Here is a 20899-nt window from a genome sequence, read left to right as displayed (position 1 = left end):
TTAGTTTTCGCATACCCCTTGGGGTCAGAGCACAGGGTCAGCAATTGTACAGCAACCTTGGAGTAATTACAGGTTAAGGGTCTTGCTCAAGGGTCCAGCAGAGTAGGGGCAGTGACAGGGATTCGAACCGGCAACCTTCTGGATAACAGCACAGATCCTTAGCCTCAGAGCCAACACTCCGCCACCACTCCTGGCTGCAATTCCGGGTGTGGTGGAAGGACCGCCCATATGGGCTCAGGAACAACAGCAGTACCCACTGGTGGCACCCCCGAGTCCCAACAAGGTTGTAGGGAACTCCATCTCCCATGGAGCCCTGTGGAAATCTGAGGCACCACTGCCAACCAAGTGGGGCTGCCATCTAGCGTCCTGGGGGAGGGGCTGTTCTGACCAGGCTTGCTCCCTCGGTCCATACAGTGAAGAGGCGTCCCAGCCGGACAAGGACCCCGGCCATCTCTGACAACATCAATTCTTTCACTTTTAAATATTTTAAAGACAGTGCAGTGTACAAGGACGTTACTTTACTTAGCTGATGTCACATTACGTGATTTCTAGTTGTAGGGTATGTCAGATTTGCCAACTTTAGTCACAGATGTTCTCCCCAGACCATGACTGTGCCCCTAAACTGTGCAATGGTCTGCCTGCCACTATAAGAGATGCCCCTTCAGCCTCAGCTTTCAAATCCCAGCTGAAGACTCACTGCTTCAGTTTAGCACACCCTGACTAGAGCTGCTGATTAACTGTACAGACTGCATCTCTGCTGTTAGTCATTAGCACTAAAACATAAGTAACATGATAATTAGAATTTGTTACTAACCCTCACCTATTCTGCTTCTCTTCTCAGTACTTAAATGTGGCACTTGGTGCCACAGCCCACCTGCCAAGTTGTTTTGCCTGACTACGGTAAAGTCATCCTTGATGGAGGATCGCAGGAATCATCAGATAGATGGGTCCATTCATCGGATTGTCTGACTCAGCTGTGGAATGGCCAATTGGGGGAGACAGCTTGATGGCTGAGGTCTTCAAGACTCTAAACAAATCCAAATCATGTTATGTGACATACAGTGGTGTGAAAAACTATTTGCCCCCTTCCTGATTTCTTATTCTTTTGCATGTTTGTCACACAAAATGTTTCTGATCATCAAACACATTTAACCATTAGTCAAATATAACACAAGTAAACACAAAATGCAGTTTTTAAATGATGGTTTTTATTATTTAGGGAGAAAAAAAAATCCAAACCTACATGGTTTCAATTTCCGTAGCCACCCCCAGGCCTGATTACTGCCACACCTGTTTCAATCAAGAAATCACTTAAATAGGAGCTGCCTGACACAGAGAAGTAGACCAAAAGCACCTCAAAAGCTAGACATCATGCCAAGATCCAAAGAAATTCAGGAACAAATGAGAACAGAAGTAATTGAGATCTATCAGTCTGGTAAAGGTTATAAAGCCATTTCTAAGCTTTGGGACTCCAGCGAACCACAGTGAGAGCCATTATCCACAAATGGCAAAAACATGGAACAGTGGTGAACCTTCCCAGGAGTGGCCGGCCGACCAAAATTACCCCAAGAGCGCAAAGACGACTCATCTGAGAGGTCACAAAAGACCCCAGGACAACGTCTAAAGAACTGCAGGCCTCACTTGCCTCAATTAAGGTCAGTGTTCACGACTCCACCATAAGAAAGAGACTGGGCAAAAACGGCCTGCATGGCAGATTTCCAAGGCAAAACCACTGTTAAGCAAAAAGAACATTAGGGCTCGTCTCAATTTTGCTAAGAAACATCTCAATGATTGCCAAGACTTCTGGGAAAACACCTTGTGGACTGATGAGACAAAAGTTTAACTTTTTGGAAGGCAAATGTCCTGTTACATCTGGCGTAAAAGGAACACAGTATTTCAGAAAAAGAACATCATACCAACAGTAAAATATGGTGGTGGTAGTGTGATGGTCTGGGGTTGTTTTGCTGCTTCAGGACCTGGAAGGCTTGCTGTGATAGATGGAACCATGAATTCTACTGTCTACCAAAAATCCTGAAGGAGAATGTCCGGCCATCTGTTCGTCAACTCAAGCTGAAGCGATCTTGGGTGCTGCAACAGGACAATGACCCAAAACACACCAGCAAATCCACCTCTGAATGGCTGAAGAAAAACAAAATGAAGACTTTGGAGTGGCCTAGTCAAAGTCCTGACCTGAATCCAATTGAGATGCTATGGCATGACCTTAAAAAGGCGGTTCATGCTAGAAAACCCTCAAATAAAGCTGAATTACAACAATTCTGCAAAGATGAGTGGGCCAAAAGTCCTCCAGAGCGCTGTAAAAGACTCATTGCAAGTTATCGCAAACGCTTGATTGCAGTTATTGCTGCTAAGGGTGGCCCAACCAGTTATTAGGTTCAGGGGGCAATTACTTTTTCACACAGGGCCATGTAGGTTTGGATTTTTTCTCCTAAATAATAAAACCATCATTTAAAAACTGCATTTTGTGTTTACTTGTGTTATATTTGACTAATGGTTAAATGTGTTTGATGATCAGAAACATTTTGTGTGACAAACATGCAAAAGAATAAGAAATCAGGAAGGGGGCAAATAGTTTTTCACACCACTGTAATCTAGTGTTAAATTCTGCTCTGTACTTGTAATATTTCTATTGTACTATTATACTGTATTGAGGATTACTTCTGTTCTGTGTATTGTATTGTATTGACCCCCTTCTTTTTGGTACCCACTGCACACCCAACCTACCTGGAAAGGGGACTCTCTTTGAACTGCCTTTTCCAAGGTTTCTTCCATTTTTTCCCTACAAGGGTTTTTGGGAGTTTTTCATTGTCTTCTTAGAGAGTCAAGGCTGGGGGGCCGTCAAGAGGCAGTACCTGTTAAAGCCCATTGTGGCATTTCTTGTGTGATTTTGGGCTATACAAAAACAAATTGTATTGTATTGTATTGTATGACTGAAACATGGTGGGTAAATATGTACCAACCTCTCGGCACTGTCATGCTCTCTCCTTTCTCTGTCAGCCAATAACATGCCTCCTAATGGAGCCAGCGCTGTACAAAGGATTAACAGCTTGGGCCATTTTTTTTTTCATTCTGTTTAAGAACATAAAACAAGATCTCAGAAAGATGAGCTGCTCTTCTGCTTGTGAAGTCAGTAACACACGTGTAACCTTATTCCTCACCACTACATTGACCTTCTGAATGAGCGGCCTTTGGTTGTCAGCTCTCATATAGTCAAGCCCCGCCTACTTATTCGTGAGAAGATTTTATTGGAGTAAGTCACATACTACTTGGAGTGAGTCGCTGGGAAGTCACATGAGGTGACCAGCTTCACAAAAGTGTGCTACCAACTGCCTCTGACTCACTAAGGTTATGTACGAATGAAAAATCCTGGAACAATCAAGTACTGTGACATGAGCTAAAAGGGCAAATAGTCAACTGTGTCTTTGAAGCAGACATCAATGAGTGAATTAAACAAAAAGGTACAGTAATTTAAGGGACACAATGAGATAACGTCACAAAGCTGAGAGGTGGTGGGAATGGGCTCAGAGAGAAGCTGAGGGTCTCTGGCCCAACTAAAAAAAATGAGCAGAAAGGAGAAAGAACTGGAGTCACCCACTGGTGTGAGAGTCTAAAACAAGGTGGTGAAGGAGAGGAAACAGTGCTCAGAGATTTACTGGGAATCAGACAAGATGAAGAAGAGCAAAAAAAGAAGTGAACTCGCATGTTGGGAAACTCGACTCAGGGCGCAGAAGTAAAAGCTGAAGTCAGTAATGGCCAACGCAGTAATCTGCAGCTGAATCAGGAGGTGAAAGAGCTGAGCTGAGAGGTGTAGTAGGAGTCAGTGGCTGAACTGAAAAACGAGGTGACTCAGCAGCACAGCAAGAGGTCAAGGTATTCGGCTGAATGACACTGTAGGGGGGGTCAGTGGCTGAACTGGGGGAGGAATGAACTTATAGACAGGACTGGAATTAGCGGATAAAGTAAAATAGCAGGTGACAGGGCACAGCGTGAAGTCAACAGGTGAGACTGAAAGGCACGCTGGGGAAGGTTATGGCATAACTGGGCACAAAAATGCAGAAGGAATCTGGGCCTGAATTATAGTCATGTGAAAAAGTAAGTACACCCAGTGGAAATGGCTGACTTTTTCAACACATCAAACACTAGATCTTCATGTGAAAAGTACCTACAAATAAAAGTGATACACATGAATGAATGGTACATAAAATTGACGTAGTGTATTCATTCTCTTCATCGAAATGAACAAAAAAATGCCAATTTGTCACATAGTAAAAATAAATAGACTATTACATTTATCACAATGTCAAATCCATCAAATTAGTTCCAGATGAGGTGCCAATGATTGAAACCTCCTTATGGACCTGACTGTCTTACTTGGACATCGAGGGTCTGGTGTTCTCATTGATATTGATGTGTTTGGTATCATCATGCCATGATCAGAAGAGCTCTCTAAGGCCCTCAGAAATAAAGCTGTAGATGCCCTGGAGTCTGACAAGGGATATAAAAAGATTGGCAAATGATTAGAAATCAATCACTCCATCTTTAAAGAAAATTGTCTACATATGGCAGAGACTTCAAAAATTGAAAATTTGTCCAGCACTGGCTGGCACAGCAAATTCAACCCAACAACTGACTGTTTGATACTGGAAGAAATCTCCAAGATCCCCAAAGAGGATCATCTAGGGATCTATGGGTAACTGTTGGAACAAATGGTTCAACGTTCATGCATTACCAATCAGAAAGAAATTGCAGAAATGTGATCTGTATGTGAAGTATGTCAGGAAAAGGACATTGCTTTCCAAAAAGAGGATCAAAGCAAGTTATAGCTTTCCACTAAACATAAAAGACAAAGACCAGGCCTTCTGGAACAATGTGCTCTGGACAGATGAGTCAAAGATAGAGTTACATGACAACGGTAACAGTAGACATGTTTGGAACAACATTTTAGGACAACAACCTCATACCAACTGTGAAGGTTGGTGGAGGAAATGTTCGGGCTTGGGGTTGCTTTGCTGCTGTTTGCAGTCATCGATTTCTGAATCATATCAAAGTGTGCTTGAGAAGAATTTGATGACATCTGCCTGAAAATTGATGTTTAACTGCAAAAGGTCCTTTCAACATAATAAAGGTCAAAACTAGCAAATCCACCAAGAAATGGCTTAAAAAGAAGGACTGGAAGGTTATGGACTGGCCTAATCAAAGCCCTGATTTGAATCCCAGTGAGATGTTGTGGGGACATCTGAAATGGGCAGCGCATGCAAGAAAACCCACAAACACATTGCAAACATAAGGAATTTTACAAGGAGTAGTGGTCGATTTTGGTGGGCAGTTAGGCAAAACACCTACCTACTAAAGGGGGCAATTCGCCAGTAGACCTCTCTCATCTATTGATATTTTTGTTGAATCAACGTTTGGAAGAGCGGCACAATGGCGCAGTTGTAGCACTGCTGCCTCGCAGTTAGGAGACCTGGGTTCGCTTCCCGGGACCTCCCTGCATTGAGTTTGCATGTTCTCCCCCTGTCTGCGTGAGTTTCCTCTGGGTGCTCCCACAGTTCAAAAGACATGCAGGTTAGGTGTATTGGCGATCCTATATTGTCCATAGTGTGTGTGCCCTGCCTGGGATTTGTTCCTGCCTTGTGCCCTGGGATTGACTCCAGCAGACCCCCATGACCCTGTGTTAGGAAATAGCAGGTTGGAAAATGGATGAATGAATAAACGATTGGAAAGGCACATTTTCTTTGTGTTTTTACCACCTTTATCTGTAGTTAGTATTTGCTTGAAGATCTACTGTTTGCCTTTACAAAAATATTAAAAAACTAGGGGGCTTTGCTCATGAACCCCTGGGCCTGCGCTACTTGCTAGCCTCTTTGCGGTAATGCCGCTCACATATTGGGATGCAAATGTACAATTTAAACAGATTGCTTTTTTCATGGCAATTGTTACATATGCATAATAGAACTAACTATTTTACATTACGGTGAGTAGTTAGCCATATTAAAAAATAATAAAATGTAAAAAATTGAAAGTAAATTACGTTTCATATTGCGTTAGTTATTCGTTGCGTATTACGATTTTGTTCTGTTTGGCTTTGAAATTAACATGCAAATTCTTTTTAAACTTACACTTTTACTGTAAAACTTCAATTTTTTTAATTACATTTTCGTCAATATCACATTGAATTTTGATTCTATGTTTGGACTTTCATCGTGACAGCAAAACGTATAACTACCCTTGAGTGAATATCGTTTCTTTCTCTCGATTTAATAAAATTACTTTTTCGAATGTTTGTCTCTGAGATTTGTTAATTATCTTTGCAAAAAGCTATTCTAACGGGAAACTGTTAATGTTTTAATATGAATGGCATATCAAGGTCTCCTTTGTTGTCTAATGTTATCCGTGGAAGATGAGCTACATTACCTTCCTTGGATACATCCTTCTTTCTACAGTAATTCGGCCGGTGGAAGACTGGACGGTGTTAATGGTTGTAGATATTCTTCGTGATATTGTAAGTTGAAGTTTTCATCTTCCGCACCATCACCACCAACTGTTTCAGCACAGTCTAATGATACGCATTTAACCAATTTGCCGTGTAACCGATCGTCATTTTCTGGTGTTAATTCGTTTGACTTCATCGTTTCTCGGTGCTAGGATTGCCTGTGTACTCATTTTATCTGTTAATAACCCTTCGTGATAAAATTCTTCAATAACATTTGGACATAATACGTCTTCTATAACTGGAAACTTAAAGTGAGGAAAATATTAAAATTTATAAGAGCCGAGAGCGCAGGAACTGTGTCTTTCAAAAGCATTCACACAAATGAGAGGTGAGAGGGCCATGTGCGTGGTTGAATATGGATGAGAGGAGAGCATGGCTTGAAAAAATCTCAAGGACAAAGTCTCGTCTCGTGAGACTTGAAAAAAATCTCTTGAAAAAAGTCTTGTCTAGTCCCAGGATTTTTTTTTATATAGTAGAGAGAAATAAATTCCATGGGGTGTATTTTCTTTTCCACATGACTATAAATGATCATATGACTTGGGTTAGTGATTAAGATAAAAAATGACAACAACTCAGTGGATTTGACTGAAAAACAAAATGGCAGTTGGTGCCACAACTAGGGCATGAAGGAACTGTGGCTAAAATGAATGACCAGCTGACTCAGTTAATGAACTGAATGATGATGTGACTGAAGTACGCAGTGGGAGACACTTGCTAAACTAAATGACCAGATGAATCAGGGGTCCAGGCAGACAGTCAGTTTTCAACTGAATAAGCAGGTGACTCGGGACACAGAGTTGAAAGCTGATCGAAAGACCAGGTGCCTTATGCACATTGTACGGTCGCGGGAATGAACTAGGAGGTGAGGGATCTTTGGGCCTTGAGACACACTGTCCAAAATGTAAATGACTCAGCACCAGTAGGCCACAGAGGCACCTCAGTCCCAGAATCTTTCAAACAGTTAACAGAGACACAGTAGGAGGCAGCGCTCCAATACACAGCCGGCCCCCGGGAGTCAGGCCGAGTGTGGGTGTTTTTTAAATGAGTGGGATGAAAGAGAAGCAACATCACAAATCTGTCGACTTTCTATGCTACACACCAGCCGGCCAAACCCAAATCCAAGAAAAAATAAGGAAAGAAACCAAAAAACCTGCAGCCACGAAGACTAAACTTGAGCCAAAAGAGGAGGCAGAAGGATAGGAAAGCAGCTCTGATGTCCTCCTCCCTTGCCATAGTCACTGCAGACGCGACGTTTAAAAGCTTTTCTAGCAATAATCATCAGTAATTAGTCTTCATGGGAGCTTAAGGGCCTCACACCACTTCAGCAGAACCTTGGGGGCCTGGTGGTAAATTGCCATGAAATCAGCCTGTCAACTTTAATATTTAAATGTGGATTTCGTGGTCAATTCTAAGGCATTGAGATTCCTATTGGGCAAGTCAAACAACTAAATACAAATTGCTATGGCTTGCATCAATTAAATAAACCTGCAGACTAACCTATCCCAGTGGAGGAGTGGAATTTAAAGCTAATCCTTCTATCTATTTAAGGATTACTGAGAAAAGGGAAGGGAAAGGCAGCAAGTGACCCGGGACTGGGGAGTCTGTCCATGGTAGGATGCTTTAAGTTACACACCTGTACTTACTCACATTGGGCCAAATAACCTAACAGCCAGGTCTATAGTCTAAAACACGGCAATAAGAAAATGCAAACAACTGACACAAAAGACAATCAACACAGCATTGTACATTGAATGTAGAATACTGTGTGTGTGTATGTATACAATATATATATATAGTAATGGGAGATAGCACTAGAATTCTAGAACTAATGTCCTTGGGGTGAATGGCATACCCATTTCCAAATGGGATTATAAAATGGATGCTTCCCCAGTACAGTACACCAGGTGGTAGTGTCCCTGGACCGGTGCACATATGCACACACCTGCAGGGTAAACTGGAAACTATAGTCCTTTCAGGCAGTCTTGTTGGATTCATGGATGCCACCAGAGGGAGCTGCAAGGAATGTCTGTCCATACTTTGAGGAGCTTCTACCTGACTGTGAAATGCTTCCTTTGCGCAATATTTTATGCAACACTGAAGTGTTCTCAGGTCCAGCATAAAAGGGGCCTTCACACCACATCTCATTCTGGGAGTTGGAGTCGGAGGACAACCCTTTCTGAGGATGTTTGGCAGAAAGAAGAAGGAAGTATTTGTGACTTGTGTACTAAAGGCACAAACTTCAAATAATAAGTTATTATCATCCATGATTGATGTTTGTGTAGTTTTGTTTAGGTCTGGAGTCCAGAGACACGCTCTATTAGCCATATATATATATATTGTAATACAGGCACGTCAGAGGACCTCCTAACAGGCTTGCATAAGGTATGTGATAGTCCACCGCAGTGGGAGGGGGCGCCGTCGCTGAGCTTCTCTTCTCTTTCTCTCCCTGCAGCTCCGAGAAACCGCCTATTGAGGGTACCTAACCCCACCCCTTCTGTGGCCCATTGGAATAAGAAGACCGGCTGCCCAGAGAGGAGTAGGCATTTGACCGGGGAGCACTTCAAGAGACGGACCTCCCAACTGTTTATTGAAAAGCCACACCCTATGCACAAGTAGTTTTTAATAGTGCCAGATGGGAAAGCATTTCTGTTGCCTTTGTAAACGATTTGTTTTGATTGAAACTGTTACTAAATAAGATGACCCAGTGGTCATTTAAAAATTTAATTTGTTGTCTGTCCTGCCTTACAGCACTTGGACACAATATATATTGTGGAGGATTGCCGGCTTTCCATGCCGGTCCGCACCCCCAGGCCGCCAGGAGGAGCTCTCCCGACAGCAGGATCATGCCCCGAGGTCCAGCAGGGCATTATGGACCTTGTAGTATTTTTACACAACCCTGCTGGATATCTTGGGGGCCATCAGGAGTCGCTGTGGGGGGGCTTATGGGCTCTTTCATGCCCTATGACCTGGGAGTACGTCATGGTCACGTGACAGGAACTAACAACGTACTCCCGGGTTAAAGAAAAGGACTGATTGCCCTGACCCGGAAGGAGTAAGGAACTATGGACTGTCGGGACAGGAATACCTCCGGGTCAGGGGCTATAAAAGGACGGTGCCTCAGTCCAGACACTGAGCTGAGCTGGGAGGTAGAGGAGCAAGTGTCTGGGCGAGGAGGAGTGTTTAGTATAGTGAGTTTATTGGATGAGTAGTGTGGAAGGTGCTTGGTGCACTGTGAGTCACAATAAAAAGTATTGGACTTTTACCCGTTGTTTGGAGTCATCCCTGAGGGTTCAAGGGCGCTATATAGCGCCTTTTTCACTATATATATATATATATATATATATACATATATATATATATATACACAATCTCCTCCAGATTCTTTAAAATTTTCATTTGTTGTCTGTCCTGCCTTACAGCACTTGGACACTATATATATATATATATATTATACAGTATATACATACACAATCTCCTCCAGATTCTTCTTAAAGGTTGTCACGGATCCAGTTTCAACTCCACATCTCAGTAGTTTGTCCCAGGTTCCCACAATTCTTTGTGTAAAGAAGTGCTGCCTGGCTTCAATCTTATATGCACTCTCCCTTAATTTCCTCTGGTGCTGTTGAGTATGTGATTCACTGTGAAGCTGAAATAATTTTGCTAGATCTACTTAATTGATGCCTTTGAGAATTTTGAAGACTTAGATTAGGTCCTCATGCAGTCTCCTCTGCTTGAAACAAGACAGGTTTAATTTTCTGACTCTGACAAAGTAGGATAAGTCCTTAAATCCTGGGATTCACTTGGTTGCTCTCCTATGCACAGATTCAAGTGCTGCTATGTCTTTTTTGTAGTGTGATGACCAGACCTGGACACAATACTCTGGATGCCGACTACCTATTGCATTACAATTAAACACTAGTTATGGAGCATGTCCATGTCTTTTTGCTGCCTCCTAAGTGTCTGCCATTCCTCCAATTTTAGTAACACCTGCATATTTTACAAGTGTTCTAACTATACCAGAATCAATGTCATTAATATAAATCAGAAAAATAATAGTCCAAGGACAGACCCCTGAGTGACTTATTAAACTCTTTGTCTCATGCCAGTTAACCAACAGGAGATCCAGTTTTGTTGCTTTGCTTGGTTACCTCTCATGCCTACAGCTTCTAGTTTCAGAATTCATCTTCAGTGTGCGACTGAGTCAAAGGCTTTTTGAAAGTCTAAGTAACTTAACTATTCCAACTGCCTGTTCGAAAAACCCTAAAGGATTCGGTTGGCAGGATCTTCCTCTCAAACCCTTTTGCTGGCTGCTATTTAGTATATTATTTTCACATACAGATGGTACATTACAGTCTGAACACAGGTCCCAGAAACAATGGGTTAAGTTAACCAAAGCTGTTTCTCCTCCTCCACCTGCACATCTGGGCCAGCTTCTGAATATTTTGACAAAATTAGGACGACAAGGAGGAGGAGGAGGAGGAGGAGAAAACATTAGGGAGAAACTGGTGCTATCAATAATCTTATCAGATTTCAGATTTTTCAGCACTTCACAGAACAAAATAATGCCTCCACACTTCATGTTAGTCGCCTGAAAGCAAAAAATCTTGGGTTTTTCTTTTAATGCTCCAAGTAATTGCAATCGACAAAAGGAAGGCTCCTATGGGAAAAGCACAATGAGAAAAGCTGGCACGGAGGACAGCGGGAGATTTATTTTATTCAGTGAGAAGGAACATCTAAGAAAGCACAGCGAGGTCCATGGAGGCTTGTTTGCCTTTCAGAAAGCCACTCCCCTCTTCCTTCAAGAAAGCCTACCAGAACACACAGAACTTAGAAATCAATTTTATAAAAATAACCAAGCAGCTCAGTTAACTGTTGGCTTAGCTATGGAAACTTCTTACCAATATATTAATTTTAAAATGCTGCATGAGGATCTACTGGCTGAGTTTTCAGGTTTCTGCCCTTGCATGTCTATACTACATGATCATGACAGCAAGGTAACTTTAAACTTCATTCTGAAGTCAATTTTAGCCAATCATTTCTAGGGTCAAAGGTGACCCTAAATTTGCTCTATGGACACCAGAGTCCTTCAGTGTCTCCGTATCCCTAAACCTTCTGTTGTACAAAGTGCTGGATCTCCCGGCTAGTCTCCATGCTGCCTATTTTACTAGAAGGATGGCATAGTTCCAAAAATTGCTTTCTGGCACTATGTACCCTCTACCTGCCAGAAGGAGCCGCCATCCCTGGAGTTTTCTACCTGGGCTGCAAGAGAGCCAGGTATCTCTAGACAGAGTCCAGGTAAAAACTATATGCGTGTGTCCAGTCTACTTCTGTCTCTTGGCTATACAGATACCGTTATTGCTTCTAGTGTCTCCTGTGCTCACTTCTCCTACTGCAAATGTGACTCTTTATCTCTCCAATCACCCTTGAAGGTCTCCTTGCCTCTCGCTATCCTTAAGGTACACATTGTGTGATCATGAGGATATGTTATACTTCACTGCAAGATGTTTTTTTTTTTTTTTGTTATTACTGAAAATTATCATTCATCCATTTCAGACCAGCTTATTGCAATTCAGGATTGCAGGGGTCTGAAGCCTCTCCTGACAAAAATCACATATATTACAGGAACCAAGTCTGGATGAAGCGAGCTGAATATCATTTTGCGCTTTCTTTTATCATACCACATTTTTAAGTAGGTCAGGTCGTCTGCAAACTGTCATTAGAACATTAGAACACTTTAGACGAGAACAGGCCATTAAGCCCAACAAAGCTCGCCAGTCCTATCCACTTGTTTCCTCCAAGAAAACATCAAGTCGAGTTTTGAAAGTCCCTAATGTCTTACTGACTACCACACTACTTGGTAGCTTATTCCAAGTGTCTATCATTCTTTGTGTAAAGAAAAACTTCCTAATGTTTGTGCGAAATTTACCCTTCACAAGTTTCCAACTGTGTCCCCGTGTTCTTGATGAGCTCATTTTAAAATACAAGTCTCGATCCACTGTACTAATTCCCTTCATAATTTTAAACACTTCAATCATGTCACCTCTTAATCTTCTTTTTCTTAAACTGTAAAGGCTCAGCTCTTTTAATCTTTCCTCATAATTCAACCCCTGTAGTCCTGGAATCAGCCTAGTCTGGACCTTTTCAAGTGCTGCTATGTCTTTTTTGAAGCCTGGAGACCAAAACTGCACATAGTACTCCAGATGAGGCCTCACCAGTGCATTAAAAAGGTTGAGTGTCACCTCCTGTGACTTGTACTCCGCACATCGTGCTATATAACCTGATATTCTGTTAGCCTTCTTAATGGCTTCTGAAAACTGTCTGGCAGTCGATAGCTTAGAGTCCACTATGACTCCTAAATTCTTCTTATAAGGTGGACTCTCGATTTTCCGACCGCCCATTGTGTATTCAAACCTAATATTTTTACTTCCTATGTGTAATACTTTACTGTCCTGTCCTGCTGACTCGCATCTTCAAGAACCTCAGTTCAAATCAAAGCCCATTCATTGTCTGCAAAGAGTTTGCACAGGCACTTTAAAATCCCAAATACTGCAATACATCAACTAGAGGGTGTTGTGTTGTGCAGTGGATTTGCGTTCCATCCTGTGTTGGTTCCCGTCTTTCAACCAGTGATTTTGAGCTTCGTCTGTCTCTGTGAAGCTCTGGACTAAGCAGGTTAAGAAAACAGAATGGCAGGCAGATACACGTCTACATGTGTACAGCATTTTGATTCTAATAAGAGATGCACTATGTATAGAAAAAATAATTAAATTAAATCAAACCACTATTTTCAGAACACCTTTCTTCTCTGTAATTATTGGGCTTATATGCATAAAATATTTCATATAAAAATAAATAAATACAACTTCAGAGCAACTTAAATGACAGAAAGGAGTGATTTATACCATTAAATCCTCTGTAAATGACAAGTCTTGCTGATGAAAAATGTCACCACAAGGACTGATTTTTTAATGAGAAATGTGTGCACTTTTTTGAAATTAACCTTTGCTTACCTTACTTCCTTTGTATTACTTTACAGTCTAAGCACATAAATACTACTAGGACCACAACACAAAGACTGCAAAAAGATTTTTTTAAAAATTTGATGTCTTCAAACATAATGTAACAGATAGCCTGAGGATCAAAATGGGTGCACGATGAACATGACGGCACGGGACAGGCCACAACCCAACCCCAGGAAGGAAAGAGAACCAGGTCCCGGGAATGACAATGCACTTTGTCATTTCAGTGCATGAGGAAGGGTACCATCAAGTCAACTGGCAGGATGAGCATGTGTTGTTCCACCAGAATGTTAGGGGATGAACACACCTGGAGGCCGAGGTGACTGGGAGCAGCCTTTAAAGAGACGGGCAGCTGAACAGCTTCCTTGAAGGCACAGTCTTTTTAATATACCCACAGACTTAGAAAAAGTTGAGAATTAGAGGCCACTTAATGGAGCATTAGCCCAGAGTCCTTGTTGCAAAAGTAGCTCTGACCCCATAAGTGATTTTGGTGTATGGGGTGGTGGCACACACACGTCAGATTTAAAGCCATCTATAAAACTCTCCAGAATGCACAGCCTTATGCTCATTAAGAAATGGATGAACAGGGGTGTGAACAGTACATTATTCAGTATTTAAAATTAGACTAAGGGGCTTTGCCCCTCCTTGCTTCGCTCTCCGACTCCCTGCCTGCGCTACGTTCCAGCAACTTCGCGTCGCTGCCACTCGAGTATGTGGATTTCACTTTAACCAAACAAAAAAACTTTTAATTCTCGCGGATAGGCGTCTTCATTGAAAAGAAACACTACTTTTCCCTGATGGCAACATGAATTAAATGATCTATGAATCTCCGACTTAAAGTTTAAAGCCAAACAATACCTACATACTTCTGTCATATCACCTACAGTATGTCCATATATTTGATCTCTTTTCGCTTTTTCCTTTTCGTCAATATCGCATTGAATTTTGATTCCCTGTTTGGAATTACATTGTGACAACGCAACATAAATCTGCCCATGAATGAATATTGTTTCTTTCTCTCTACACGAACTGTGTCTGCCAATTGCATTCACACAAATAAGAAATGATTGAACCGTGTGAATGGTTTTAAATGTTTTAGATGTGGGCAGGACTTTTCCAAATCTCTTTGCATAAAGTCTTGTCTCACGGGGCTTGAAATTTTCTCTGGTGGGATTTCACTTTCAACAAACAACAAATCTTTTAATTCTCGCAGATCCGCCTCTTCATTGGGAAGAAACACTTCTTTTCCCTGATGGCAACACAAATTAGATGATCTGCAAGTCTCCGACTTAAAGTCTAAATCCGAACAATTCATTCAATCACTTTTCGCTGTTCAGTTATTTCACCGAGTAATAATTTCCATTTGTTTGTGCTAATGTGATCTTTACTATCATTTTTTTGAGACTTTCGAATTTTCGTACTTCCATGATCTCTAACCTGCTTTGCATGTGTATCGCGCCAACATTTTGGACTTTTCTACGATGTTCTACTTTGTCATCTACTCTTTGTCTTTTATTTCCGGCCCCGGGCATAGTTAAATCTATTGGCATAAAGTCTCGTCTCGCGGGACGTGAAAGTGTCTCTCTGAGAAAGTCACATCTCTTGTCTCTTCCCAAGATTTTTTTTATTATAATAGAGAGATTATATTTTGTATAGTACATGATTCTACAGAACTCTTAGTGTATTCAATGAGAAGAGCATTATAAGGAAAAAAAGAAACAAAAAACACTTCACCTTCACAAGACCAGGGATGCTTATTTATTACTGGCCCATCACTTTGTTTGTGAAATGTACGTGTTGTACCTGGAACTTTGTAGCCTTTTAGCTGGTACTCCAGTTTCTCATATTTGAAAGTGACTCTAAATTGTGTGAGAATGGGGGTGTGTTGGTATGTGCACCTTGCAATGGCCTAGTGTTCTGTTTGCATTTGGCTCCCATCTTGCAGCAAATACTGCTAGGTTAGGCTCCGGCCACTGTGATTCTATAATGCAAACAGCTAGTTGAAGGATGAACAGATAAACTGAAAATGCAGTGTGTGTAAGGCCTATATGGGACTTTAGGGACTTTCAAAATGCAATGTTATTTTGGAAGAATTAAGTGGATAATGTTCTAATATAGGATGACTGAGAAAGGCAGTTTCAAAATGTTATAGCTCTTCAAACACTGATAAAAATCCTTATATCGACAGAATTTTAAAGCACACTTAATACAGTTATAATGCTGTGGTTAGCCCATGTCTGTCTCAACAGCATCAGATACAAGGCATGACAAAGAATTTGAACTTGAACCTTGAACCAGGATCTAGTTGAACAAAATTCTTTTTTAGAAGCTGTTATCCCCAACTAGACCCTGCAGGCACAGCAAATAAATAGAAGGAAGAAGATACCAACTTTTAAGTCAAACATTAACTGGACTCTGTGTTAGGCTGAAGTTATACTTTACGCGACGCGATGCATGCTGCAGAGGACGCTCCTGCTACACAAGCGTTGTAGTGTTCATACTTGCGCGCGTACTTTACGTAAATCTGGAGGAATCCACCAGGTGGCAGTGCGAGATATTATCACGGTGAGAACATGTTTGGCTTCTCTGTGTAGTGAATTGCCTAGAACACTCATTAAATTCCGATAACACCTTACCGCAATATCTCTGAAAAGGATGTTTATTGATTAAATCCATAAATCCAGGGATGTGTCCATTCCCGCAAGCATTGGGCACGACTGAGAAACAATTCCTGGACGAGGTCTCAGCTCATCGCAAGGTGAATACAAGCACGCACATACACTAGCGTCATTTTAGCGGCACCAAATCCCCAAATCTGCATATCTTTGGAAGGAAACCGGAGCACAGTGTGGAATACAAGCAGGATATACCAGCAACATAACTCCCTGCGAGACAGCATGCTATTGCTCCGCCGCCGTGTCACCCCCATGTGTGTAATTATTAACAGTATTCATTATTTAAACTAAATTAATTAAACTAAATTATATGTAAAGTGTAACATACACACTTTAATGCATTCCATCATGAAAGTGATATCAAGTATAAATCTAAAGATTCTAAATGTGCATGAACATTTAATTTGTTCTGTGTGGTGATCTATTGCTGCTTGCCGCAGCTGTCACGTCCAAGAAGCTCGTAGCGATTAAAAACTAGGATGACGTTTACGACCATCTGCTTTAATGATAAAGTAAACTATGAGGTTAAAGTGGACAATTCGAGATTAAAGCCAAAATTTCCACTTTAATCACAAAATACACGTTTTCACCGTGTTCTTTATTTTTTTTCTCAGTGGCTCAAATACAGCGCTATACATTATGTTGCTGTTGTGAAGTTGCAAAAAAGACGGCACAAAGATGTTATGTGAGACTTTTAAAATGCATCGTGTCATTACGATCGGGGATATGCGACGCTTGAATATAAAAGCACCACGAATGCATCTGTATGTCGGTATTTTGCTTCAGCACATCAAACCATTCATCAAACAGCGAAGCGCGCACATCGATCCCCGTAGGATCTGCATAGAGGCTTTCTGTCACATGTAGATAGTAAACAGAGACTCTGACGTCACATTCCGACTTTTTGCTGGTACTGCAACTCGCGCACGCATCGCGTTAATTTCTGAGGACCTGCTCAGAGGACGCGTCAAATGAACACTGGGAACGCGTGGCAGCCATGATGCGGGCGCGTACGCATTCAGAGCGTGAAGTATAAATCGGTCCTTAGTGCTAATTTGTAACTTCACTCGACTTATCCTTCCACAAGCAGTGTCGCACAAGGAATTTCTTTCCACTCTTTTGAGTCTTCTTTCATCTTTATCACAGGCAAAGTCATAAGCTATTAAAATAATGCCAAACCTCACTGAACAACACACTTTCCAAAAAGGTGCAACTATGCTAACTCTGATAGCCTTATTTACTCACCAGTCATCACCCTTTACCATTTAGTAAAGTACCTCTGTTTTATTCTGATTATTTCAAAATTCTTTCAAGAATCTCCATTTATAAAAGTCAATAAAAGTAGCACCGTGGCAAGAGTGTTAGCTAATGTAATTAATAATTGGTATCTCATTGTGATTTGCAATTTTATTGGTTAGCCAAACGCATATGTCATTTTCAATTTAGACTTAAATTGCATTTGCTCTTATATATGTTAGCATTTTAGCGTGTACTGTAAATATGACCTGCAGACCAGGGAAAATAGACACCCACATAAAATCTGTAAAACAAAATTACACCCCCAGGCCAAGAAATGGCCAGGATTTCTCATTAGAGAGGAAAAGAAGCTTGTATGGAGTTTTGCCATTTATTGGGCAGATGTTGCTAATAATATTCAAATAAGATGATACAGAGTTAAAGGTACTACATGCAGTTACTGTTGTCTACTGTGTATTCATGCATTAACATCTGAGTGCTGTCTTATTGGAACTAATCACATCATTTACTCCTGTTTAGTAATGTTGATGTGCTCAAACACACAGCTGTTTGTTTCAAGATGTTAATTCAGCATTAAAAGCTAAGGTAATTACTTATTTTCTCTGATGTTTGCATGTTTAATCCTGCATTGCCTGTTTTAAGGTGTGTGTGGGTGGTTTGGGATAGCATTAGGCTCAAGATAAAAGATCTCTGTCTACACAGAGTGTGTGCCCCATTAAAAATACAACTACTGCCTCTTTGTTCTAGCATCCTGGATTTGAATCCCACATCTCATCACTGTCTGTGACAAACTTGCATGTTCTCTTTTTGTCTGCTTTATCTTTGCTCCAGACACTCCACTCTTCCTCTCATATTCCTTGCATGTTGGGTTAACTGGTGATTCCATACCTGGTTAATTACTGCCATGTATGTGAGTACTGCGGTCCTCCCTGTGACTCAAAACTGGATTAAACAAGTCAGAGAATGTTATAGTATATTATTAAAAAGCTATCAGGAGCTCAGAGTGTACTATCAGTTTAAAAAGACAGTATGAAATGGTACACAAGTACCAAAGGATAGGCTTTATTATCCCTTTCCATAAGGTTCTCTTTTCTATGTAACAGCAACTGAGCTTACCTTGTAATTTAATACCAAGCCTTGTGAATAAATTACATAAACGTCATCAGCTTTCATTACTTGGCTATGGAAACAAACCTACACCTTGTGTTTACTTTTATTTTACAGTCAAACCAGAAGTTAGGCACCTCATACTGTCATCTCATCTTGGATGCTTAAAGCTGACTGCAGTTAGGTAAGCCAGCAGGATTGCAATCAAACATCACCATCTCTTGTTATAACATGCATGCAACCCCTTGCACTTTATGACTGAAAGCTTTAAATAAAATAGCATGTATAGTTTGTGCCATGGTCAAAATGTGGTTAGAAGCACCTGCTCCCTGAAAAAAACCTGCCTGAGATAAAATAGTAACAGCAATTAAATTCCATGAAAATGAAGCCACACATCAGACGACCTTTCTTTAAAACTACAAGCATGGCAGGGAGTGGACAGAGCCTTTCATATTTCATTGGGTCAGCTGTCAGATAAACATTCATCCTTTGTATTAAGCAAATGCATAATTGTATGGCCTCCTTCCCACTTCTAGTCCTATAGTCCTACCAGTGCTGGAAAAAAACTAGCCTGCTAGCTGTATGAATATAACAGTGAAGGACATTGAACTTAAATGCAATCTCTGGGGGGCCACAGTGCCTAGAGATTTTTATTTCAGGCACTTTCTTAAGCAGTAGCCAATGACTACTTCTAATGGAGCATACTTTGTTGCTATTATTTTAAATGACTTGTTTTGAAGATTCTTAAACTTAAATTGCTTGCTTTTTTTTTTTAAATGAGGTACCAGTTAACAAAAATGCTAAACTTCTCCAGGTCAAAAAAGCATTTGCATAATAATCTGAGACAAAGAGGATGAACATTATTAAAAATATCAAATGTGTCAGTTTGAGTTTACCTGTCAAGTTCTAATGCAGGGAATCTCAAGCACATTTCTTGGTGGGCTGCCATGGCTTCCAGTTTTCTTAACAACCATTTGAATACTTAGAAGCCAATTCTTACCGTAAATGATATGTGTTATTTTATGTAATTACTAGCCAAGATATCTGTCGAAGTCAGCAAATAGAATCATTTTAAAATATTTCCTATCTCTTGCCCTACACGTACTTTCAGTGCCTTTCCTCTGTATTTACATGTGTCTGAATGTCTCTTCACCCAGCACTGTCTCACGATCGTGGTCCCGTAAATTCTGCTTCTCAGACTGTCATTATTTTCGAGGTGCCTTTCTCAGTTCCTGTCGGTTTTATATTTGCCGTCTTTGACTCAGCATGTCTCATACCCCTTTACTCCTCCTCGTGCGTCTCACTGAATACACTGTAAAATGGCGCTTTGCAATGACCATCAAAAAAAAAAAAACAAGTCACGAGGGAAAGGCAGGAATTGATCTAATGCAACAATGTTTTACTCATGGATAACTGTGTATGTTCAAGAGGAAGAAGCTACAGTGATCTAATAATATTTTATCACTGCTTATTATTTGACTGATGTCTTCATCCAAGGAGACTTACAGAATTTGAGATAATAGTGGTTCAATTTCTTTTGTCATTCAGATTGGAGCACAGGCAAGTGGAATGACTTGCTCATGGTCATGCAGTTTCAGTAGCAGTATTTGAACCCACAACCTCGTAGTTCTCGGTCCAAAGCCTTGGCCACATTGCCTGTATTCACAGCGCATCACTTTTTCCACATTTTGTTATGTTACAGCCTTATTCCAAAATAGATTAAATTCATTTTTTTCCCTCAGAATTCTACTCACAACACCCCATAATGACAACGTGAAAAAAGTTTACCTGAGGTTTTGCAAATTTATTAAAAATAAAAACTGAGAAATCACATGTACATACAGTAAGTATTCACAGCCTTTGCTCAATACTTTGTCGATGCACCTTTGGCAGCAATAACAGCCTCAAGTCTTTTTCAATATGACGCCACAAGCTTGGCACACCTATCCTTGGCCAGTTTCGCCCATTCCTCTTTGCAGCACCTCTCAAGCTCCATCAGGTTGGATGGGAAGTGTCAGTGCACAGCCATTTTAAGATCTCTCCAGAGATGTTCAATCGGATTCAAGTCTGGGCTCTGGCTGGGCCACTCAAGGACATTCACAGAGTTGTCCTGAAGCCACTCCTTTGATATCTTGGCAGTGTGCTTAGGGTCGTTGTCCTGCTGAAAGATGAACCGTTGCCTCAGTCTGAGGTCAAGAGCGCTCTGGAGCAGGTTTTCATCCAGGATGTCTCTGTACATTGCTGCAGTCATCTTTCCCTTTATCCTGACTAGTCTCCCAGTTCCTGCCGCAGAAAAACATCCCCACAGCATGATGCTGCCACCACCATGC

Source organism: Polypterus senegalus, chromosome 9, assembly GCF_016835505.1.
Source record: "Polypterus senegalus isolate Bchr_013 chromosome 9, ASM1683550v1, whole genome shotgun sequence".
In the NCBI taxonomy this organism is placed as follows: Eukaryota; Metazoa; Chordata; class Cladistia; order Polypteriformes; family Polypteridae; genus Polypterus; species Polypterus senegalus.
Note: the sequence above shows the minus strand (reverse complement) of the source record.